Here is a 25,832-nt window from a genome sequence, read left to right as displayed (position 1 = left end):
ATTCTGCTAGGGTGAGTGAGAGCTGAAGTATTGCTCAACAGCAGAAAGCTACTCTGTTACCTTCTGAATTATTGACCTTTACACTGTAATGGTCACATCACAATGTGAAGGTATACCCGAATGCCTGAAAGAAGCCATTTAAGGGACGACAGAGGGTTCAGTCCTTCATGCTGTGGGAGGCATGACAGAGCAGCAAGCAGAGAAAGGAAGGCTGTCACTTGGTTAGCTGGCTTTCCCTTTTCCATCTTTTATTCCATCTAGGCCCCAGCTCATGGGATGATGCCACCCATACTGAAGGCAGATCTTCCCCTCAGACTCTCCTCAGGAAATACTCTCAGAGACACACTCACTGATGTGATTTGGGTAATTCTAAATCTTATCATGTTAATGCTGAAGTTCAGTAGTTGCAACTCTAAAAACAAGGAACTGCACTGAGATTCTCCCTGTGTGCAGGCTGCTATGGTGCATGGAGATTCCCCATGTGTGCAGGCTGCTACAACGCATGGAGAGTCCTCATGCATGCATACTGCTAATGTACATGGAGATTCCCCATGTGTGCAGGCTGATATGGTGCATGGAGATTCCCCATGTGTGCAGGCTGCCATGGTAACCAGAAACCAGGAGGCTCTAACCCCTCATGGGACCAGGCTGTGCTCCTTGACCTGGCTCTACAGAGGAGTAGACACTAAGCTTCTCTACTGGAAACACATCGGGGATGATTTCAAGGATTTATGGGTGGCTCATTAAGCAATACTGAGTCGCAGCAGGGAAATGCTTTTCCTTCTTCAATTTTATTTTCAGTTTCAATTAATAGAAAAGAAACCATAGCAGAATGTCCAACCTGTGGCCATAAACTTCAGATGCCACAAGAGAGCTATAACATGGCCCAACAACAAATTGTGAACGCCTTTAAAATATTACAAGATTTTTTTTGTGATTTTAAAAACTCAACTGCATGATTCACTTGTATAGGCTTTATAAATGACAGCATCATGTCACAGTGTCACAAGGATGAACACAAATATGAGAGGTTACCTAGCCACAGATCAAGGGATCTTATGAAATAAAGTCTCACAGGCAAGTATCATTTCAACTTTTATTGAACCTCCTACCTGGCTGATTAACAGAAGAGCTAGAATTTCAATTTAGAGTCTAGGTCACAGATGCATCTCCCTGAATCCTTTTTTTTGGACTTCCAACACTGCTGCCAGAAAAGTCTGCAGCCTACCTTGGCTCATGCCAGTAGACGAATGTAGACTGGAGGTCATTTGGTGTCGAGTACTTCTGAATTGTTCTTCAAATGCCTTCTGTAATTGGAGGAAAATTCTGTAGACCAGTTGACCTGAAAATAGCTTATGGCATAACCATAAAAGATTTATGGGGTTTATGTGAATTCTGGCAATCCATCATTAAGTGGGTACATGTCTAAATGCCCACAAGTATTCAAGCCAGAGATTGCTCATTGGGTAAGGGTACTAACCTCCAAGCTCAAAGACCTGACTTCAATCCCTAGGACCCACATGGTGGAAGGGAAGTACTGAATCCTACAAGCTGCACATGTATTGTGGCATGTGCATGGCAACAAAAAAACATACATACACAAACATATATACATGGAAGTAAAATAAAATGTGATAATTTTAAAGAGGTATTCTAACTACTCAGATGCATGCAATTTAATGAGCCATTAAAAAAAATAGCAGGTGTTGTTGAGCACACTCCTAAGACCTTGATGTGTTCCAAACAACCACCTATTCAGGTAGTAAAATACGGGACTAAAATACTTGAGCCAGCGCATAGCAGGCCTCTGAAGGATAGCACTGGCACTTGAGAGGTCAGTATTTTTGCCTTTACCTGATGCCATAACTAAGGATCTTGTTTCATTAGGAAACAACTACATTACTATACTCTTACCCAGACTGGACAGAGAATCTGCCCAGAATCACTTTGTTAAAGGTTGTATGTATATGTGAGCCTCCCTTGAAGCCTTAAATGCATCCCCTTAGAGCATCCTAAATAAACATGTTTGTATATCCACAGGGTTGAGAACAGGCTGGCACATGGTCTGGATTCCTGGCCCAACTTCAGTATTCATACATTTTCTATTTCTCAGAATGGAACAAAACTCTTCACACATAAAAGATACAGGATTCAATTGGTTGAATTATCATTAAAATATCCTGACAAACTCAGCCTCTTTTGCTGCAAGACATACATTCACAGCATATGCTAATCCTACAGGGTCAGTAATCTCACAATGACATTACCTTAAGGAAGGTACTACATAGGTCCTACAGGAGTTTTCTGAGAACCTAAACCTGAATGGCTGATAGTAAATCATAGAGGCAAAACTACATGTTCTCATAGTGAGGGATATGGGGGCTGATATTTTTATCTGTAAAACTCAGCAGCCTCAGTACCTCCACCCCAATCCTATCTATCTAGCTGCTTTTCTTTTAGAAGTAAAGACATATAATATTTAATGCATATATGTGATGCCTCATTATAAGGAATTCAAACATGTCTCTTCAATATACTCATATTTTTAATTGGGCCTACCCAACCTGAGAATATGAGGTCACATTGTACATCTTTGGTCTCTTCTGTTTTAACTCCATTTTACCCACAAGCCTTGCCATTGTTAATGTGTCATACTTCAAAACTCCAGATTTTCCCAAGAATGTGTACATGATGTTCTAACAGAAACTGCTTGTTCATCATATCTTCAAAACATTCTGCAGAGAAAGAAAAGCACTGTCCAGGACCTATAGACTGCTCCCAGCTTCCCATCACCTCTTAGTTTCTGAAGGCAGTAGCTTTGGTTATGTAATTTCCACTATGAAGTGGTCAATCTATCATAAAATCAACACTCAACTCTGGAAAAGATGTTCTAGTGTCTACCTACTATGCAGCCACTTGAATTCCAATGATGATTGTATAATACATGGCCCCTTTCAAGGCTTGAGAAATTAGTGCCCATGAGTTCTAAAGAGAGTAAGTGGCACATAAACTTTTGAGTTATTATCAACTTGAAAGAAGAATAACAACAAGTACAAACTGGCCTCACTGCTTGCCAGCTCTAAGCCCCATAGACCCCTCACTGCTTCAGACAGCAGTGATGCCCTAGGGAACAGTAGGCTGTGTCAAGTAGAATGAGAAATATATCTCCACTTAGGTTTGCTGTCTGGTGGCTGCAGGCCAGCCTATAAAGATGTTGTAGTGATCGAGTGTTCCAAGGGAATTCCCTTTACTTTTTGGCAGAAGAGAATCACGAGAGTACAATTCTGGAAATGCTCCTTCAAAGACACTATCTTTCTTTGCTACTGTGGGAACTGGATAAACAAGACACTGAAGCAAAGCTCCTCTTCAAACTAAGATCTCTAAGCTGGTAGGTGGCCTGAAAATTCACAGCTCCTCCATGGTTGCCACTTGCATTCTGTGGACATTAGTAACATTGGCACAAATTAACAGACACACGTACACACACTCCACTGCCAACCTGATGAGGATTCAGTTCAATCTCTGAGGCTATAGACACTCTTACCTTAGAGTATAGACATTCATTCCCAAATGAAGGCATACAGACATAGATATAAATCTAAAGCAAAAATAAGTACAAATACCTTTGAAAAGGGAAAGATGAAGTTATGGCTATTTCCTCAATCTTGGCTGATCAAGTTTCTTATTGCACAGTATGCCAACATAAAATTGTAAGTGCTGTGTTTGATGTACATGATACTAGAAAGTGATGTTTGCAAAGAAAAACAAATATACCCATAAAACTACAAAAAATCCGTCCAAGGCAATGAAGAAAGAAATTACAGGAGACCTGTTATATGATAGATCTTCCATTTTCCCAGATTAGAAGAAAACTGTGAAAATGGCTATCCTATCAAAAGCAATTTACAACTTCAATGCAATAAACACCAAAATTCCAACGCTACTCTTTACACAACTAGAAAAACAATCCTAAATGTTGTATAGAAGCACAGCTAGAGCTAGCCAAAGGAGTCCTAAGCAGAAATAATAATACTGAAGGTATCACAATGTCTGACTTCAAATTATATTGCAAAACAATAATGACAAAGCCTGGTACTGGCACAAAAAGCAACATGTAGACCAATGGAACATAATAGATGGCCAGAAATAAACTCACACAGCTGTGGCCACATAATTTTCAATAAAGGTGTCACAAATACACTGGGAAGAAGACAGTACATTCAATAAACAGTGCTGGCAAAACTGGACACCCACCTGCAGAAGATTGGGGTGAGAATTGTATCTCTCAGGCCACAGAGCAATCAATTCAAATGGAATTATAGACTAGCTTAAGACCCCAAACACTGGAACTACAGTGGGAAACACTTCAAGGTGTAGGCTTAGGCTAGAACTTTCTGTGCTACCCTAGTAGCCCAAGAAATATTCCTCTAAAATTGTCAAATGAACTTGCATGAACTGAAGAAACTTCTACATAGCAAAGGACTTTCAGCAAACTGAACAGATAGTCTACACAATGGGAAATAGATAATCTTTGCCAGCTCCACTTCAGATAAGGTATTAATATCTAGAATGCACAAATAACTTCAAACATTAAACACCAAAAAGCCCACAACCAATCAATAAATGGGCTCATAATCAGACAGTTCTCAAAAGAAGAAACACAAAAGACCAATAATATTTTAGGAAGTGCTCAACATCCATTACCATCATGAAAATGACATTTAAAAGTACTTACCATGGAGTTAGAATTGTAATCATCAAGAAAACAGATGATAATAATTGCTCATGGGGATAAGAAGAAAGAGAACCCCTCAATTCCTTCTGGTTACAATGCAAATTGGTACAGCCATTAGGGACACCAGTATGATCCATCCATACCACTCCTGGGCATATACTCATATACTTTGTGTCCTACTGAAGATGTACTTGCACTTCCATAGTTATTGATTGCTGCCGTACTCACAATAGTAAGAGATGGTAACCAGTCTAGATGTCCATCAACTATTAATGGTGTTAGAAGTGTGGTATATGCACAATGGAATTTTATATAGTTATAAAGAAAAACAAAATTACAACATTCAGAGGAAATGGATGCATTTGGAAACTGGTAAGCAAGGAGACAGAAACTCAAAAAGATAAACATTGTATGTTCTCTCTCATAAGTCAATCCAAGTTTTTAGTGTTTGTATTATGTATTCATGTGGGTGAGAATGCAGGTGCGGACTGTGAGAATGGGCAGGGAGAAGAAGGGAAAAGAGTGGTGGAGGAAGTGGGGAGGGCAATTCAACACGTGGGACACCACAGAGGAAACTAGTTAAAGGAGGCCAGCATGCACAAAGGGAGAGGGTGGGAGAGATGGAAGAAGAAGATCAACAAAAGCAAATTGTTTGAAAACACCATGATGAAACCTAGTGCTCTGCATGCTAATTAAAGTTAATTTTTATAAATAAATCACATGATTTAATGGAATAGGAGACATTGTTATTTGAAACCATGATACCACTCCCCGTGTGAATCTACCCTGGCTGGAGTGGTATCATTTCTATGGCATAGCTACTTCCCCAGTGCCCTACAGAAAGTGCCTGCTGTCGTTTGTGCTCTCAATTTTGACCCCATGGAACTCAATGTCACCAAGCTCTTATTGGTAGAGGTACACTATGTTTCCCCAGTCAGTTTTCCTCTTCCTACTTCCTAGAGAATGTTCTACAGTCAAAGCAATACTTCTGGGTCCTCACGACTTAGTAAACACCGTCACAGCGAGGACAGCAGATGAAGTGGCATTTGGCCTCACATCCACTCATGTCAGCAATGCAGGGAAACATACAGGACACTTGACCAGCAGCATTCACTTGACTATCAAGAACATAGCATTGGCAGACTGCAGGATGCTCCTCTGCAGCCTCCATGTCCTATGCAGCCAGATGACAAGTACTGATGGTCATTCCTACTTCAAACTCCAGCCCTGTCTATCGCTTCTATTTCTGTGATATTATGTAAGTTGTCTAGCTTCCTTAACCTTAGTACACATTCCTCAATAAAAACAGCTTCTATCCCAGAACACACCTGGACGGATTATACAAGACAGTGGTATTCAATGCACAATTAGGTTCCAGCCAGGTCTGGTGCTGTGACTACTATCCCCTATGGTTTGGAGGAAGGCTGAAGCAGAAGGATCATCATGAGCTTGGGACCAGCCTGGGCTAAATAGTATGTTCTAGGGCAACTTGGGCCACAGGGTGAGACTTCTCCAGCAAAATGGCAAAATAAAAAAAAATTAGTACATCTTCGTCTTCCATAAACATTAGATATTCCCACGATTTTAGCAAACAATTATCTACTAGTCTATGTGGAAACTCAGAAGAACACAAAACACATGGAAATTCTGATGTTTAGCAAATACAGAACACAGGACAGTGTGCTCAACTTCTAAGTAAAGCAGGGATATTAAGTCGGGTGGTCAAGATGTTCCCACTTCTAGGTAAAGGCTGTGAGCTGGCCTTTTATCATAGTGATCTTCAACCTTCCCACTGCTGCAACCATTTAACACAGTTTCTCATTAGTGGTGTCCCCCAACCAAATTTACTTTGTTGATACTTCCTAGCTGTAATATTACTATTATTATGAATTATAATATAAATATTTTTGGAGACAGAGATTTTCCAAAGGAGTTGTGACCTGCAGGTTACATTGTATCACCTTAGGATTTAAGATCCTAAACCTCTCCTTGCCCACAATCTGTATTCCAAGGAACCAATTCCCATGTTGTAACAGACATTCAGAAAGGACTGACTGTGACATTATCATTCCCTTTCACTGAATTCCAGCTATTCTTTTCCCCTCTGGTTTTATAAACCAAACTTCAGATATGTTTGGTGTTGCAATGGAATGTTCTTTTCCAAATATTTTGATTCTAGAATATAATAACTATGACAACTAACTCCAATGAATTATAAATTCTCAAAGGCATCAAATGCTGCTGACCCTGACCTTTGCTATCCTGTGTCGTTCCACTCTGCTTACTCAGAGAATGAATCCATCTGTAGGTGTGAAGTGCAATTTTCACAAGAATGGCACCTTAAAATATTCTGACACAATGTTTCATCAGCAGTCATTATAGATAGACAAATAAAGGCAATGGAGGGCTATGCCGGCCTGTTAACATCTGCTCAAAATCTGCACCCACATTTCCATGCCTCTGCTCACACTCGCTACAGCTAGAATTCATTTAGATAATTCCTTAAGCTTGGAATGCTTAGCATGTCACATTTCCACCAAGTCTCATTTATATAATTAGTGCTAACATATGGCCCAGAATCAACATTGGAGGATTGGAATCACTTTTAGCCTGCCGTTAGACCTAAAGGGGTATGGATTCAATATGGAGGAAAGAGAATTAGGCATGCGAGTTCCATTTACGATAACAAGAACCTTGCAATGAAAATTTACCCCCAAAAGGCTTGGCTGCTAATCACATAGCAAGCAGAAAGAATTACATTCTTAATAACCCTTACCAACTGCAATAAAAAGAAATAGAAGTTTGTTTTATGTGGTGCTTAGGGTTACTGCTTCTCCCTCTAAACTCAGAAGGATTTTCAAAAACTCATGCTACCAACTAAGATTTCCCCAACAAAGTTCTCTCTTACGTGGTCCAGGTTAGGGATCTGAGCCAAGAGATGCCTCAGTGTCATTCACTAAGATGCCCAGTTCACACGATCGAATTCATATGGCACTCAGTTGCTCCAGGCAGCTTTCCTACTCATCTTTCATGGATTCTCGAGTCCAAATTTGGTCTTCCCAAAACATCCCATGGCCAAAATTGTTCCTTGTTCTCATTAAAAAAAAAAAAAAAAAAAAAAAACAAACTACTAAAAACTTTGAGGTAATAATAAGATAAAGGAAAGTAAATAGTTCAATATTTGACCCAAGTCTAGAGTATTCACAACCCGTTATAGAACCAATAGTAAAGAAGACTTCCTGGGGCTAGGGATATAGCTCAGTGGGGGAGTACACACATACCTTAGTGGAAGCCTAGATGTAATTGCCAGTTAAACATCTTTCCCCCAAAAAGAAAAAAAAAAATCCTCACATCACCATGGTGCCTAATTTTTGTTATCAATCAATCAATGAATCTGATGTTCTTGACAGTAATTCTTACAGAAAACTTAAAACTTCCAGGCAACATGAGGAACGTTTAACCAATATAATACCTCTTGATCCTCATAAAAGCCTCATATTGGAATTTTCTTTATTTCACAGATGAACAAGTTGAGATCATATGATTTGAGTGAGGTCACTTGGGCAATAATGGCAGAGAACTCCTAAGCCTATGGTTTTTAGTCATGCTTAATGCTCTGCCTGTCCTGGGCTTCTCTATTTCCCAGCCTTAGCAGTTAGTATCCACCAAATCTTGTCAATTCTAAACACTAGAATTATCAATATCTGTGTTCGTTACCACTTACTTCATTAGACAAGTACCTCACATATGGATTAAAATAAATAAAATCCAAGGTCTTTTTCATACTGAAGATCCTTTTATAATTATCGATTTTATGGATGGTATCTTCTAAGCTCAACAAATTTCATGTCTACAGAGCCTTTTGGTGCACCAGACCCCGAAGTTCCTAAGACAGGGCAGCAGAGAGTAGAGCCTGGGATGAGACAATGCCCATATGAAATAGGGGAGGACTAAAGCTAGCCCTAGGTACCACAGAAGGGCTGTGTGGCCTTAAGAAATAATTGAATTCTTGGAAACATGAATGAAACTACTCCTGTGTGTATGGAACCCACTTCTTCCCTTTGGGAAAATAAAAATTATAAGCATTCAGCCTGGATCCCTGATGATGCATACGCTGATCTCATGAGGAAGCTTGATGACATATGGAGAAGTGCACACTGAAAAGCTAGGATTTACCTGGAAGCATAGAGTTCGCAATCTTGTCAAATGCTCCAGCTTATTCAGATAGTGATCATCTCTCCAGATTTAAAAGGAGAGCTCTAGGTACAAGATTTTCAAATACTGGTCTATACATGTGTGCTTTACAGCCCACAGAAGAATGAGACAGAAACAGAAATCAAGGAAATTTTTACAAAGCTATATTCCCTGTCTTCCTTATCTGGATGTTCATTGGGTACAACCAATTGCAGAGAGAAAATACTCAAGAAAAAAAAGCATTTCTATTTAACCCAGGAAAGTCTACATACTTTTCATGAAATGAGTCCCTAAAATATCGTCCAACTGTGTACATAGCACATGCATTATATCTAGAGGGCCAGTGAGAACTCATCAGGCAAAGAACTGTGGGAAAGCAGAATACAGAGGCATCTGAGCTGTGGCTTAGATGGGCAACTGTCTTGAATGATTAACTTTAAAATTAAACTTGTATAGAATTCTTACTTTCCCCTTCTTGTAGAATTCTCTTTTAGAGAAAAGTTGTGGTGCCCCAATCCATGTTGAATGGCCTTTCTACATCAGCAGGAGTTTTTGAGCCAATGAAGAAATTTTCCCCTATTGGGTTCTCGCATTATTTCTGTGGCTGGCCAGAAAGGACAGTTTGGCATGAAATTGTCAAGTGAAACTCCATTAGCACTGTGAAAGGATGAAATGATGTGCTAGCCCATTGACAGCACACACAGAGCATGACTCCCTTTGAAGGGATCCACGCAGATCACTGAAAAGATGCATTTCCTGTCCTCCAATGTCGAAGAGAGGAGTTCAGTGCTGCTCCAGATCATCCTGTGGCTCATTTTTAATAACACTAAAATGCGTTAAAATAAATGAGATCTTTGTTTTGAATTAAAAAATGCCTAAATTTAGTGGCATTTATTTATAAGAAAAATGATCACATAAAGTGTTATTTATGTACATAGACTACCTTATGAGCTTATCCTGTATTACTTTATGTCAGAACATGTCTTCACATATACTTTTATAGAGGAACTTTTATGAAAATTGCTACGATGGGTTGATGAATTTGCTTTGGTATGAGAAGGGAACTGGCCAGAAGAGCAGAACTTCTAGTGTTACACAGACCATGTTCAGCATCTATGATGGTTTTCTGAAAGTAACAGTAATTTAAAAGAATTGCCAAAACAATTCATCTGAAACCAAATGTGAGGCATATGGCTTGGAAAAAAATGGAATGATGATATTGAGCCAAATTCAACCAAAAAATATTTTTGTTTAGGGTATCTACACATATTCATCTTTTCTGACACTTTAATTTCTATGTGAAAGAAAAGAATGGCTTATGCTATAAGAGCAAATAAGTATTTAGAACTGAAGGGATCACTGAATGCAGCTTCATGCCACTGCTGTAAAAACATGCTAACATTTTGACATTTGGGCAATAGGTTAAAGAGTTACCACATAACATAAGGATTCCATTTCTAGGCATGAAGAAGAGCTTCCAAGAGAGGCTCAAACAGACAATGACTAAATCCAGAGAGCATCTTCATATAGTCATTTTAATGGTGTGAAATTACTGAAAGCAAGCTTTATAAATGCGAATGGCTACCTGGGATTGCTTTTTATCGTTAGGGGACAGGAGAGGAAAATATCTGCAGAACTGAAAGCCAAAATTGACATGTGGCTTAGAATATAGATATCACAAGGTTCTACAGGGAAGTACATGGTACTTAGCAAATGTCACATTGGAGAAACTCTAGGACAATTGTGGACATCATTTAAAGAAGGCAGTGTGCCTTCTGCAGTGTGCCTGGAACCTCAGAACTAGGGAGGATAAGGCAAAGGAAGGGAGGGGAGGGGACGGGAGGGGAGAGGAGGGGAGGGGAGGGGAAGGGAAGGGAGGGGAGGGGAGGGGAGGAAAAAGAAATGTGTTGCTACTGTTGACCTGCAGATGTGTCAGCTTGCTGTGGCTGCACATCTGGAATCCTACCATGACACCTTCCCTACTTTCACCTGGCCAAAATTGATTTTGACTCCCAACTTTATCATCTCTCTTCAACCATCAACACGCAAGCAATCACTATAACATAAGTTATATACCACACACAGTGCAGGTAACAGTGTGCTCTGTCAGCTAAGCACCAGTGAACACAGCCACCCCATCGCCCTGACAACACGGGTCTACTGCAGAAGACACTGATACTCCGTGGCCAGTGTTTGGAGTGTTCTAAAAGAATCAGCTATCTGGATCTGAGACCGGGAGTTCTCAATTTTTAAAATTTTGTGACTACTTAAAGCGCCCTGTGTAACAAATGAAACATCTGTGATTGCAGCTCCCTCCGCCTGTCTATGCCCATGAGTGTGCCCTCCTGTTCAAAGACAACCAAGTACAGTGAGCACGTGACTAAACACATGTTTATAGGCCATTCTAGAAAGGTCTGAAGGCCCTTTTGGATATGTCAGTTCACAAAGAACGAAGCTCTTCTCTGGTCCCCTACACCCAACCCCCTCTCTTGGCTTATCCTGGGTTCTAGAACTGGCCTTGGGATCCTTTCATCTAAAACACAATGGAATTGGGTAGGAAGACACTGTTGGAAAGGTGTGAGGAAGTTGGGAAGGTTGAGAGAGAGGCCAGCTTCAGATCAGCCATGGAGTTAGGGGGGCCCCTAGCACCAGACAAGAAGCAAGGCCCCAGACACACTGTGACTCCCCAGAATACTCACTTTTTGCAGTGGAAAGATTAGTTATGAGGAAGGGTAAGAGAAGAAAAAGGAGGGAAGAAAGACATGACTTTCACTGTTGTTTCCTTGTGATGAATCTGTTTAACCAGTAGTTACAATCCAGGGCACGCCACGGATGAGACAACCACTTTGTGAAATTGTATCTTTAAATTGTGAAAAAAAAATGAATTATATATCCTTTTACAGACAATAGCCAAGAGATTCATTCTGATTTCGTATAATGGCTCCAACAGTCATATAAGACTATCACTGAGACTTACCCAGCCTCTGCATAGATAGTTAACCCAGGACTGGCCTCTTTCTGTGGAATTTTGGCACAGCACACCCTCCACACTCCACAGCATTTAATTAACTGTAGGTCGTTCTCAGGAACACTTAATTATAGGTCAGTATTCTGACTATATAAATCATGGAAAAGGACAGGAAATGACACAAAAGCCCTAGACTAATATAATTTATAGCTCTCTGAACTAACACAGGGGGAGAATGGTACTGCTCTATAATTAAAGATTAGGTTAGTGCCAAAAATCATAATTTTCTGCTTGGCTTTAAAAGAAAATGTCATGTTAATGACAGTTAACTTTTGATTACCCAGAGATGATTATATATAGTTTGTGGATTATCTATGCCCTCCCTTTCTTCTCCTTTCTCTCATGTTGCTTTATTGCTAATTAATCCCTCTATGAGAATTCTGATTAAGGGAAGGAAGAGAAGTAGATTAAATTAGTCTTAGCTGCCTTGGATAAAACTCTTGGTTCAGCTAATGTGGAAAATGTCTCTGGTCTCTGTGCTCTTTCCTGACTTTGTAAGTGAGGGGACGTGAAGTGGAAGATCCAGAGCCAGTGTGACATTGGGCTCAAATTGGAGACTTCAGATACGTGAGACCCAATGTCCCCACAAATGGAGCTCAGAAAACTCTTACTACCGATATTGATAAATAAAACAAATGTATCTCCTGAATAATTCTGTGCTTTGTCACCATCACACATCTGGAAATCACAAGTGTCTCTGAAGGCTCTGGGGCCATGTCATACTTCCAACAGACACAGACTGAGCCGAGGGGTATTAGTCACAGTATTAACGAAAGGCCAGAGGCTCTCTCTGGAATGCATGGTGAATGCCTAAGACGCCTAGAAAGGACTCTCCCCAGATCACCAGCAGCTACCGTGCACTAGCCAGTGACGTTCCAGAAGACCTCTGAGTCCCTCAAGTTAATTTTCAATCTGCAGGCTCTCCCAACATATCAAAAACTCACTTATTGTGAATTCATTAGTAGTTAAAAGAAAAGAAAAACTAAAACTGATAGAAAAAAAATGAACGCTCAGGAAGAAATGCAGTAAAGAGGAGGCAACAACCCACCAGGTTACTGCCACCCAGCTAAATCTGCGGTGCCAGTGACCATGTGGGCAAGTGAAAACAAATCCTTCAGACTGCCCTTCCTATGTGGAACATTCTTCCATGGTTCATAGAAAGGTGTCCATTCTGACACATGGTGTAGTCTAGATGTGGGGTTTTGGAAAGTCAGAATATCTCACTTTTCATGGTAAAGTAAGACTGTGGATAATTTGGAACACCAACAAATTTTTAAAATTGAAATCCCTTTGTCTGGGAAGTTCTAGCACAGGTCTGTGGGCACAACGGTGGGTGTGGTAAGAGAAAGGCCTGAGAGTAGCAGCCTTAGGAGTAGCTTTGCAGACTTTCACGGGGCCAGAGGCCTATCTATTTGTAAAGCTAATTTAGTTTGCTTTCGTTGGCACATACACACTGCTTATGGGTAATGGAAAGAGACTAGATGTTGTTTTCTGGTTTGAATTCCTGACACTCAGAGAGATCCACATACAAAAGATGATGTAAAGCCTTTGTTCTGCACCTAAGTGTAACAAAGCCATTCAATGTCTGCTTGAAAGCCACGGCAGAGTATGAAAGAGCTTCATGGGTGAAGTCAGCCAGCTACAGCCCATCGCTGAGCTTCATGACGAAAGTGATGATGATGCAGTAGTGAACAGCCTCCCTCCAAATCCCTCCCCCACCAGGAAATGTAATTAGATACAGTCCAGTGCCAACATGATGATACCATATGATCGGTTCTTCTGAACACCTCTTATCGTCTTTAGGGTGCTTTTTGGAATTGCAAAATATTTCTGCCACATCCTACTATAATTTAGTACTCCAAAATATCATTAACTTTTCAATGTACCAATTGGCTTTTTGATGATTGATAACCCTTGCTTGCCGCTCCTAAGCTCTAAATTCATTTTTGCCTTATGACAGCTCTCTCTGAAGATTTCTCCTCCAATGAAGCAAATTCTTAAAAACAAAGACAAACAACAAGCAGACCAAAAACTCACCTTGGAAATGAAATGGCATTTGGTCAAAATACTAGAGGAATATGCCCAGGCATTTTCTTCTCTGGTATTCAAATTGATGTAATTACTTATGGCAGGAGAAATTACTCATATTTTGATTATGTAAGCAAATTTCTTAATAACTGCCTAAAGCAGAATATAGTAACAGCACAAGCAGCATCAAATAGGCAGTTTTCATTCACAAAAGCACAAAGGAACAGAAGTTGCTAACAGGCAAGAAAACACGTTGGGCTTATTAAAGTGCAGTGTTCAGACCCGAGAAAATCCAACTTAAGCAAAATGAGGAAGTAGCTAGTACACGCACCAACTCTCAGGGGACGGGGATGGAAGAAATGCACAACTTGCGTCTGGAAAGTCACTCAAACAATTCATTAAAGAGAAACACTCTTACCAGGAGGGCTATCCAGCACACTTCTGGGCTGCACCGCTAACACAGTAGCTCCCCTACAACTGGCAAATGCAGTGTAGATGGCTGGAGAGACACAGGCATTGCCCTCCTCAGCTCATAAGGACCAAAGCCACAACAGAACACTGAACACATGAATCCTCATGAACACAAAAACCTCCACAATACCTTTTGGCAAATAACAATTGGAAAAGCCCCCTTATTTATCATCCTGTTCTTCAAAGGGAACTTCACAAGGAAGCTGTGGGAAGTCTGCTTAACAAAGCAAAATGTGTTCCTGAATGCCCCAAGGATGTGAAGAGCACTCTCTACTCTCTTATGTAGTGGGTTACATCATGGGAATTCATACCAAACAAAACAAAACAAAACAAACAAACAAAAAAAAAACAAATCACACATGTTTTCATAAATTTGTGTCACTAATTTAAAAATATTTGATCTGATGATGTTTTATTTAATTATTGTTTAACAGATACAGGAAAGATTATGAAAACAGTGATCATTTAAAAAATACTGATTTTCTGATTTTTTTAAAGCAAACTGGTTTAAAATTACTAGCGTGGTTATTTAATAAATAAGGTCTCAGCAGGGAGAGGGGGCAGGACTTTGGAGGCAAAGCAGGCAGTTCTCAGAGTTTGAGTTAGCCCAGTCTACATAGGCCAGAAAGGGCTACACAGTGAAATCCTGTCTCAGACACTCAGGGACAGCCTGCATCTGAGCTCAGTGGCAGACAACGAGGTAGCCTGAAAAGGACAATCTGCTCAAAAGCAAGACCAGCAGTGCAGCCACAGAGAAAACACCCAACAGACCCACGTTGAGAACTGCCTTTCCGGAAGTGGGGCTTCGACAACAGTGTTCACAAACTAGCTTGGGGAAAATGTAGATGGGCTTAAATAGCAATATAAGAGACACAAAATGTTTCTCTTAAGAGATTCATTTTTCAAACATTATTTTCATGAAAGCCTTCAAAGAAGTTTTATAGTGAAATGCTGTCATTATCTGTCTTTTTCTCCAAACTCTAAACCAATAATTCCTGTTTAGGGGAGTGAAAAGATGTGGTTATTTGAGAGCATGTTTAGTGAGATTTGCATATTTTCCATTGTTTATTTTTTTTTATAAAAAGAATCACACAGAATAATACTCTTCTTTTCCTTTCTAGAAAATTATTTCCTTCTATTCTTAACATTATAGTTACACATGGAAATGTCCCAAATTCAAATTCTATTTTATTGAAATTCCCTGCACCAATATTTCTTCTCCCTTCTACCGTCAATGCGCTAGTTTTCTTCTGTAATGACATCCTGTTGGTAACAAATTGTATGGGCTTCTTCTCTTCCACAATCATTCATCACTTTTTCTGAGTAAGAAAACAAAAATGAAGGTAAGATTATCATCGCCAAGAATTCTGTGAGGAAATGGTAGTTTCCTCAAAATAGAGACTGTGATTTAAGCCCAGTGGCTGCTTTCTGCCCAATTGATAAATTAACATTCCACAGCAACACAGTAAAACCTCTCTAATCACAGATGACTCTCCTTAAAATGTATTGCTATCTGTCCTCATCTTAAAAATAAAAAAAGAAAACAAAATAGCAAGTTAAATAACTTCAAACTCTAGCCTATAATAAATATATACAAGACTTTGAGGTTATTAAAATTAAAACAGAAACATTAACTATGTAACATTTGTGTTTATGTGTAAAAATGTATGAGTATGTATATACTTAAAATATACTAGAAATATGCATTTAATGAGCTCTTGGGGGTTAGTATTGAATATCATTGGTAACAGGTGAAGAGACACAGTTCCACGCTGCCGTCCCTTGGCAGTCTAGAAAGTTCCCTTCCCCCTCAGGGCCCTCAACATAGGTAAAGCTGGATCCATGGCTTTGTCACAAAAAAGAAATTCAGGACAAGCTATAATGAAGCAGAATTGGGGCTATTCAAAAACACATCTAACATAGATTTTTAGGCACCAGAATGAATAGAGTGGTACCCAAGAAAGAAATGAGACATACACAGTTGTGGGGTCACACTTCACCAAATTGACAATGGCTATGTAATATGATTTGGATGGGTTTAAAGGGTTATTAAGAAATATCAATGATGGGGAGACAGCATAGCTGCTGACAACCCTTGCTGCACTTGAGAGGACCTGGACTCCATTCCCAGAACCCACATGGCAGCTCACAACCATCTTTAACCCTGGGCCCATGTGCTCTGCCTCCCTCTTGTGCTCTTTGAGAGTACTACATGCACATGGTACACATACACATGCAGTCAAAACACCCATACACATAGAATAAAAAGAAAAAATCAATCTTTAAAGGAAAAATATAATGTCAATGACATCACAGTGGTTTCTAGAATGTGCTATGTTGAGTATTTTTGAGATGATAAAGTTCCAGATGACAGGGACTCAGGATGTTCAGATACTTCACTGTAATGAAGAAAGTTAATAATTTTGGGCTAAGAAGATGGCTCCCTCTCTAAAAATTAAGTGCTGACTGTTCTTCCAAATGACCTGGTTTAGATTCACAGTACCTATATGGCAGCTCATAACCATCTGAAACTCCAGGCCCAGAGGATCCAACATCCTTTTCTGGATTCCATAATGTATAGACATACAGGCATGCAAACCCTCATATACATAAAATAATAATTTAATTTTTTTAAAGCTAATAGTTATTTTGGGTGATTCCCAGAAAATAGTCAGTAGAAGGGAGATGTCTTACTTGAAAGGTAATATACACTTCAGGCTTGAAGGCTGGCTTATTATTATAACAATTTTAATAGGATATTGTCTCTATGTCAGTAATTTCCACACACAAAAAAAAAATGTGATGGTGCTGGAATTCTTGATCCTTGGCTACCAAGGAGCTCCAGAATGAGGAGTTCCATTTTCTTCCCATGTCTTCATAATTTTCTTATTTTTCCATCTTGTCTTATTGAATGTGAACTTGATATCAGTCAAAACAATAATAAGATGATGAGAGAGAGTAGAAAGACAGGAGATTATAGGGACATAAAAGGAGAAAAAGACCCTTAGCCCAGATACTAGTTGAAATGATTTGTTAATAATTCCAACACAGAGAGCCATGTTTGCTTAGGTTTTTCTTCCTTCTCAGCTCTGAACTTGGAGGACTATCATCAGCAACTCCATTATAGTAACAGGAATGTCCTAAGTCCCTTGTGTAAACTTAGTGACTCCCAGTTTTACCTTATCAGATGATAATTCCATCCAAAGCATCCTGCAGCCACCCTATAGCTTACTTACCCAAGGAGGAAGAAAAGGAAAACAGTGTTTAACAATTTGATGGGCAAAACTGGAAAGCCACCAAAATGGTTCCTGTGGCTAATACTAACTACTTAATTCCAACTCTCCAGTGGAGCCCACACTCACATATTTCTGAGCACCCATTTTTCCCCTAATTCTTGCACTTAAAACTTATCTTAAGTTATTTTTCCACACATTTTGCAACTTTCACACTCCTAGTTCTTAAAATCCTTTCTGAATGGATCTCTACCCACCCTAGTCTCTACTCAACTCAAGGAGCTTTAGATGGCAGAGGAGTGCAGAAAACCTGGGCTATGGTCCCAGCTCCACTGCTTCCTAGCTCATCTCTAGCAAATTCATCTGCATCTTTATTACAAAGTGTTTCATGCAGGGCTTCACTAAGGATTAAGAAATTAATCATTCCTGGGGCCATGTTGGTGTTCACTGGCCATGTTGCTGCTGCCAGGACCACGATGATCTGAGTGGCCTCCCCTCTACCCAGGACCATGGTGAATCAGGGGCCCTGCTGCTGCCAAGGACCATGTATAGATCCATGATCCTACTACAGCTAGGATTAGAGTTGATGTCCATGGTCCGTGTTACCACTGGGGACCAAGCAAACCATACATGTTGAAATTCAAGAGCCCTGCTGAGCTGGCCCCATCCTTCACAGGCCCTGGGAGATCTGACCCTGTCCTTTGGTGGCTACTGCAGCAGGAAAGCTGGCGATAATGAACCTGGCCCTGGGAGAACTGGTCCCAGGAGATCTGGCCTCACCCCTCACCATAGGTGCAGGAGAGGCTCTGATGGTGTGGGCATAGGAAAGCTGGTTCTGTCCCTCACCTGAGAGGAGCAGTCCTAGCAGAGCCAGGACTAAACAACTCAGCTACCACCCAGGATCACATCCAGTGCTTTGAGTTGGCTCACCCAAATATCGACTCCATCTATGACCTGTTTGAGCCTGTGAAGGGATTGGTCCTGTGGAACCAGAGCTGCAGGATCTCCATGACTTGCAGCAACAACAGAATACTCGAGAGGAGTTACGGTGAGGGTACAGTAATGATGGTGTTTCAAAAGCCAGAGGTCTTGAACCTGACTGACAACTCATTGCAATGAACAATTGCCAAATTGTCTGAACAAAAGGGTATACTGCAAGACACAGTGCCACTAAGACAATTGAGGAAGTGATGGGGAGGAGAGCGAGAAAGACAGAGGAGTGAAGTGGGGTTTTTAATTAATATTTTTATTTTATTTTATTTTTTCACTTTTCTTTTGTAGGGGAATTCTGCAAGAGTGAGAGGCAGATATGGAGAAGCTGGGAAATGAGTGGGATTGGGGAGCATGATGTGAAATTCCCCAAGAATCACTAAAAAATTATGTTGGTAAAAAAGAAACTAATAATTGAGAAATACTTGGAAAAGTACCTGACACACAATAGGTATTATATACATGTTCAGTAGAAGCCAGTATTATTGAACTAATACACACACTAAGACTTGGCAACACAAGATTGAAACATACAGAACCTGCATTATGACAGAATTTACAGCAGCATTCACAGCCTGTGGAGTAGCTTTCTCTGGTTTTCTGTAATGACTGTCAATTAAAATAACTTGGGTTTCGGGGAATAATGTGGAGTTTAATAATGCCAGGAACAACCATATATTTCAGTTCTGCTGCACTCAAACACACCAACATGACAGTGGTAAGTACGAAGCCCTGACGTAGCCCATCCCTATCCTTTCTCTTTCACTCAAACTCATAAAGGGAAAAGACTCAGCACAGCTCTCAAAGGAGAGCTCTCTGTGCTCCATCCAACTCTGACAGCTGCCTGCTAATTCTGCTTTATATGTTCTCTTGTTCAGTTTTAATAAACCATTTTGTTTTCAGTGTGCAAAAATATTCTTTAACAGTGTGACCAATAAAAATCTTTACTCTTAATTTTCCATTCAAATTAAAATAGTCCATATTAAATTCTAGAATGCTGTCACTAGCCCTTGGAAGTAATATCCAGACTTATAAGTTATTAAGCTATCATACTGTATATGAACACATCAACTAAGAATCAGAAGTGCTGGGAGAGATAACAACACAGGACTGAAGAGATGCTCGGCAGTTGAGAGCACTTGTGGGTCTTCCAAAGGACCTCGATTCAGTTCCCAGCACCCATGTTGGGCAGCTCTCATGCACCTGTATCTCTAGCTGCAGGGGAGACAGTACCCTCTTCTGGTCTACACAAGCACCTATGCAGCATGACATACATACAAATGAATAAAATTAGGTCTTTAAAAACATCAAGAACAGAATGTTGACATGGGTAGAATGAGTTCACACATTTTTTAAGTGTTAAGGCACCCATCCAAAGCAGTAGCATTGGCCCATGGGAAGTATTGCTAGGCATTCAGTGTACAGAGGCCACAGGACAGTGAGGCTGTCGGCGGTGTAAAGGGTATGGAAGATGCCTCCCACTAAGTGCCAGAGAGAAGATCTGAGAGATGGCAGGAAAGGAGAGAGGATTGACAGCTTAGCTATTTTTGTTTTTAACTCTACACCTCCAGGATCTAGCATGGTGTTTACAATTGCATAAGGAGACTCAACAGTTACTTTTGGAACAGATGAACAGTGCCAAATTGCTTTAGCTTTTTTGCCTAAAATCATTTTTTCCACTTTCAGAACAGAACCATGCTTCTTTGCTCTTTCATTAATGATAGTTCTAAAGCATTATATTATGAATTATAGTCCAGGGCACTTCCCCCTCAAATGCATTTACACTTCTCTGCTTATTCTTATTGCAAGGTGAGGTCATCCTATAATTTATCCTCCAGGACAGCTAGTACAACGTGCACACACAGTTTCTATAGCACATTCCAAATTCCAAATCGTGAATTAGAATATTAAGAAGGCTGCTACCCACCTCTAACTCTCTGGAGATCCCATGAGAAACCTGTTGCTCTATTTCCTCTTGAAAAGTTTTAAAATGCTTTCTAAGTGTGATTTACTTACATTAAGTCTCTCTCTTTTCTCCCCCCAGATGATACTGTGAAGTTGGGAAGGTGAACCTAAGGAAACAATGCATAGTTTGCTTTGTTTTTTAATGTTGTCTATTTTCTAAAATTTTTTTGTAACCCCAACAGGCATTTCAATGTATATGAGAAAGCATGGCTGTAACACTTGTAATGGCAATTCTTGGGGGAAGAGTAAGAATCTCTTCCTTTCTATTGTTCAAGGTTTGCTGTGTGTGAATATATAAATGGTTTCCTCAAGTAATTCAACTTCAAGGGATTACTAATGAAAAGTAAGACTGATTTGGGAAACATTTTATTTGAAATGACCACACATGCTCTGAGAAAGAGACCATGTAAACTGAAGGAAATATTCTGCCATCAGACAGTGTCTAAATAAGGATTTCAGAGCTGAGAACATGCTTAGCCATAGGATCTGTCTGTAAAGAGATGATGCAGAGCCAGCCAACTGTCACCAAGACATAGACAAGTAGACACAATGAGTGATACTTGCTGAGAAAGACAATTAGAGCTGAAAACATCACAACCACTAAATGGGAATGTACAGAGATTGAGCCTAGACAAATGTTACAAAGCCAGCATGATTGGGACAGTAGCTCAGGCTGTTGAGAACTGCTCTTTGTAAAGCCGTGTCTTGAAGCTCTCCATCATCAAGTAGCACTTGACCCTCTCAGAAAGACACGTGGTGAGGGCCCAGGACCCTGGCCTTCAGACTTACATAGCAAACATGTGCATCCTTTTGCAGGCATGTAGAAGCCTAGGCTCAGGTGTGCTGAAAGGCCATGCTGGTGTCTTTGCATAGCCTCTCTTTTACATGGAGCACAACTGATGAGGACTTCAGAGGGTATTAATGGTCACACACCACAAGTCAGTCAGTATGAATTAGCTGTGGCTCCCTACACCCGAGTCCTTACATTTAGACTTTAGTTTTCCTTCTTTTAAAGAGATGGTGGTTATTTTTGACTCTATGAAATTTTCAACAATTTGATCTTATCAACAACTTATCATATACTTTATGAGAAGTATTCTCGTAAGATTAATATACACAGGACAAAAGCTAACTGGTGAGTTGTATTCCCTCACACAGAACAGGTTGTGTAATAGTATTTCTCAATAGTCGTAGAGGTATGACTAGGTCTCTGCTACACATGTTCATCATCATGTTTCTGAGCTCTGGACATCTATGTTGAGTTCCTATCAGAAGTACTGCACAGATTGGATGCTTAAGATCTGATAAGCTGATGTCATGCAGCATGTTGGGCTCTAATTTTTCCTTAGCTCAGGGCATGTGTGCCTCTTCCTTTGGAAAGCCCTATAAAATGGCTCTGTTACATGCAACTATTATTTTGAAAAGCCATACTTTAAAGCATAATGAAGAACAAAGTTTGGAACTCAGAAGACAGGAACACAAAACAAGTCAAGTTGTTCCTGTATGACAAATTCTATGATATTGAATAAAATTGTGGAATTTCTAGGTTTAACTAGAATTCAATATTCTAGCTAATGTCAATACTGGATGAAGTATTTAACTTAGAACCTTAGGAAAAAAATGATTCTACCAAAAAAAAAATAGTAGTTAGATAGACAGGCATGGTCACACCTGTCAATCCAGCACTAGGAGGCTTATGCAGGAGAATTTGAGTCACAGGCTAGTACAGGCTACATAGAAAGATCCCAACTTTAACAAATACTGAATAGATTAATAGATAAACAACCAAAATTTTTTTCTTGAGCAAGAAAGGGGCTAGGGCTAGAACATTCTGGATCAAGCTGTCTCCCTAAGTTTTGAGCCAGGGGAAGATGACAGGATTCATTTGTCTCCATAAATAGTCCTGGCTACTTAGTACATCAACAGAAACAACCTGCAATGGCCTCTTTCTGAAAGTTTGAGTGAATTATGGTTAAAAAAATCATGAAACTAAACAGAACAAAAAGTAAGCCAAACACACAAACATAACACAACACAAAATATCCGTATGCCACTCTCCACTTAGTTTCCTGATCCAGAAACATTTGACTGGAGCAGTGAGCGGTGTTAAGATGGTCACATTCAACCATATCTTGGTTGTTCATTGCAGTGGCAAGAGTCCAGCTGTCTGCATGACCTCACCAGCTTCAAACCAGGCTAGCAGACAGCAGACAGCAGCCTTGTTCTTCAAGTGCTTGGTATGCACACACCTGTCCTGTTGTCCCTGAATCCTAACAGGAACAAACTCTTCATGCTTGCTACAAAAATAGACCTCAGTTTCTCTCTTTTCTTGGCATCTTTATTTTCTCATTCAGACCCAGATACATCAAAGATACCATTAACTCGATGTTTTTTGATTGGCAGTTCTATCACAGTTCATCAATCTCTGATGTCTGGCCAACATCTCAAAGACACTTCAGCATCCTCACAAAAAATGGCCCCCTGCTCAACTCAGATGTGTGTGTGTGTATGTGGAGGGGTGTATGTGGGGGGGGGGTGTAGATGGGTTAGTAACCTGTCTCAAGTTGGATCCTCATTTGAGGACAAAAGATTTTCCACTTGCATGTAAAGCACCACAGAATGCATCCAGTTGTGGAAGGGAAATCAGGTGACTCTTTCTTGCTTAACATATAGACCCCTTTTACTGCCAAGGTCAGCTTCAACTGCACATGCTCTCCATTGCATCTTTCTCAGCCTTGCTACTATCCCAATACACTCCTAATGACTTCTTAAGTATTTTGCTATTATGCCTCATCATATTTGTTTAAATAAGTCAGTCTTCTTATTTAAACATTCTTAAGAGACAAAGAAAATTAAGAAAATGAGACTTTAAAATATGCAAAAGACCTTGATTTCTGTAAATGTCGAATGCTTTTAAGTTGCCCTACTATAATTAACTTTGTAAAGATGTCTTCTTGTGTTGCCTAGTGTGTGCTGCTTTCTGGGTCATCAAACTGTGTTGAATAGGTAGGCAATTTTGTTGGCCCACAAGTTTTCTTTTAATTGTTTCATTTCTTCATGGTTGCCACAGGATTATGCACATGTATGGGATACTATGAGATCTATACATTATATAATTATCTAATCAGTGTAATTAAATACCATCACCACAAACATCTAGCATTTATTTGTGGTAAGAACATTCAACGCCTCTCTTCTTGCTGTTTCAAAATACCCTATGCTTAATTGTCAACTATACTCACCCTGCTGGACAGTGGACATGAGAAGTTATTCTCCCTGACAGTAATTCAGTCCTGGTTGACCAGCTTCTCTTCATTCCTCCTGCTTCTCCACCATCATAAGCTCTGACAACCACTATTCTCCCCTCATCTCCTATGATACCAACCTTTGTAGATTTCTCATGCAAAGGAGATCACCCAGTATTTGTGTACTTGTGTATGTCTGTGTCTGGTTTTGCTCACTTAACACATTGTCCTCTAAGCCCTATGCATCACATGGCCACAAATGGGGCCTCAGTTTTTATTATGCACCATGATGCAATGTGGCTATTATTCCCCCAAGATCCCATGCTGTTGCAATACCTAAAAGTCAACAACCACAAAACCTGCCTTTCTTGCTTCCTCCTACACCCCTTCCACTCATAGTACTTTCAAGAGAGAGCAAACATTCAGAGTCTATAAATAAGAATCCAAATATTTTATTGTACTAACAGTCTTTGAGCTTCATCTGCTTTTAAGGTCTATGTTTGCTCAGTTCCATTTATTTTCTCAAGCCTTCCAAATAATTCCACATGATCTATCTAGCTGTCTGCAGGATTAAACAGTCCCCTCAAAGGGCATTCGTACGCTTTGCCCTGAGCACAAGGCCTTTCAGGGGAGTGCTAAATCCACTCAGGTTTACTCTTGATACCTTTGCCTTGTATCTCAAAAAGCAAATTGTCGGAGCTGAAACTTTGTCTCTGCATGCTGCATATTCAAAATAGAAAAGGGGAAAAAAAGAAAGAAAAAGAAAAAGCAGTGCCTATATAAGGTTTTAAAATAACGATTCTATAATTATTGGTAGATCTCAATGGATTTAGCACATCACTAATTATACTGCATTACTGTCAAATGAATTCTTTTAGCATGATTAATGTTATTATGCCAAATCCCAAATTAATTCACAATGAGTATCTTAAAGTCTCAGCAATGCTTTAAAAGGGAGGGGAAAAAAGATGACAAATTAAGCTGGGCCATTATAGTGAAATACAGAGAGGGTTGCTCTCTAAGCACTTCAGATATATTGCTGGAATTAACCTATATATTTATGAAGCACCCTTCTGATCCCAGTTCAGTTTTTGCAGTAGATTTCCCAGCTGGGAAAATAATGTGCTAAATGAATAGCTCACATACCCAGTCTCTTGACCTTTTACCCTTGTCTGCACATCTCCATTGTTTGTGTGTCTTTTGTTATACCCCTCAGCAAGTCCTCATTGTGGGAGCAAAGAGAGATGTAAATAAGGAATCCAAGAACAAAGGGAAAATACTATCTCTTTGTCAGTTCATTTTTTAGCTGTATAATTACTGAATTATTTTTCTGATACATTTCATCTTCTCCAGATTTCCCAGGGTTTGATCATCCCTGGCCAGGTTGACAGTGAAAATCTTGAGCCTTGCTCCTTGCCCTCCGTAGGAAGCCTTGGCAGAGGGAAGCATTCTGCCGCAGCTTGCACAGAAGTCCTTAGCAAAACTAAGTTGTTGGATTCCAGTCTTTGTTCTTAACCTTTGACACCAGAAGTGTCTTCCCAAGATAGTCTCCTCTACGAGGAGGGAAGTGGCACCAACTTTACACATGAGTGACACCTGGTGAAACAGGCTTCCCTTAGCTCACAGGATTAGATTGCGGAATTGGGAGACCAGGCTACATTTCTTGATCCTAGTGAGATATAGCAGCAAATAGGACTGTCTATTGAAATCCTTGAGGAAAGAAGCCTTGGGGGTATTCTATGCCCAGTCTGAAATCCCAAACCAGCAAATGCATGAATCAGTTAATCCCACAACCAGGGCATTTGTCAGGAGTGGAATTAGAGCCCATACCTCCAGGAGAAACTGCACACTGTATGTGATGTCTGAGGCCACTGCACAGTCCTGACAGCAGGGAATCAGGCTATTTGAATGTGCTGTCCCTTAAAACTCTTGCAGCATCTAAG

The sequence above is a fragment of the Onychomys torridus genome, chromosome 9 (assembly GCF_903995425.1).
Source record: "Onychomys torridus chromosome 9, mOncTor1.1, whole genome shotgun sequence".
Lineage (NCBI taxonomy): Eukaryota > Metazoa > Chordata > Mammalia > Rodentia > Cricetidae > Onychomys > Onychomys torridus.
The sequence above is the reverse complement of the archived record's forward strand: the minus strand, read 5'-3'. Positions refer to the sequence as shown.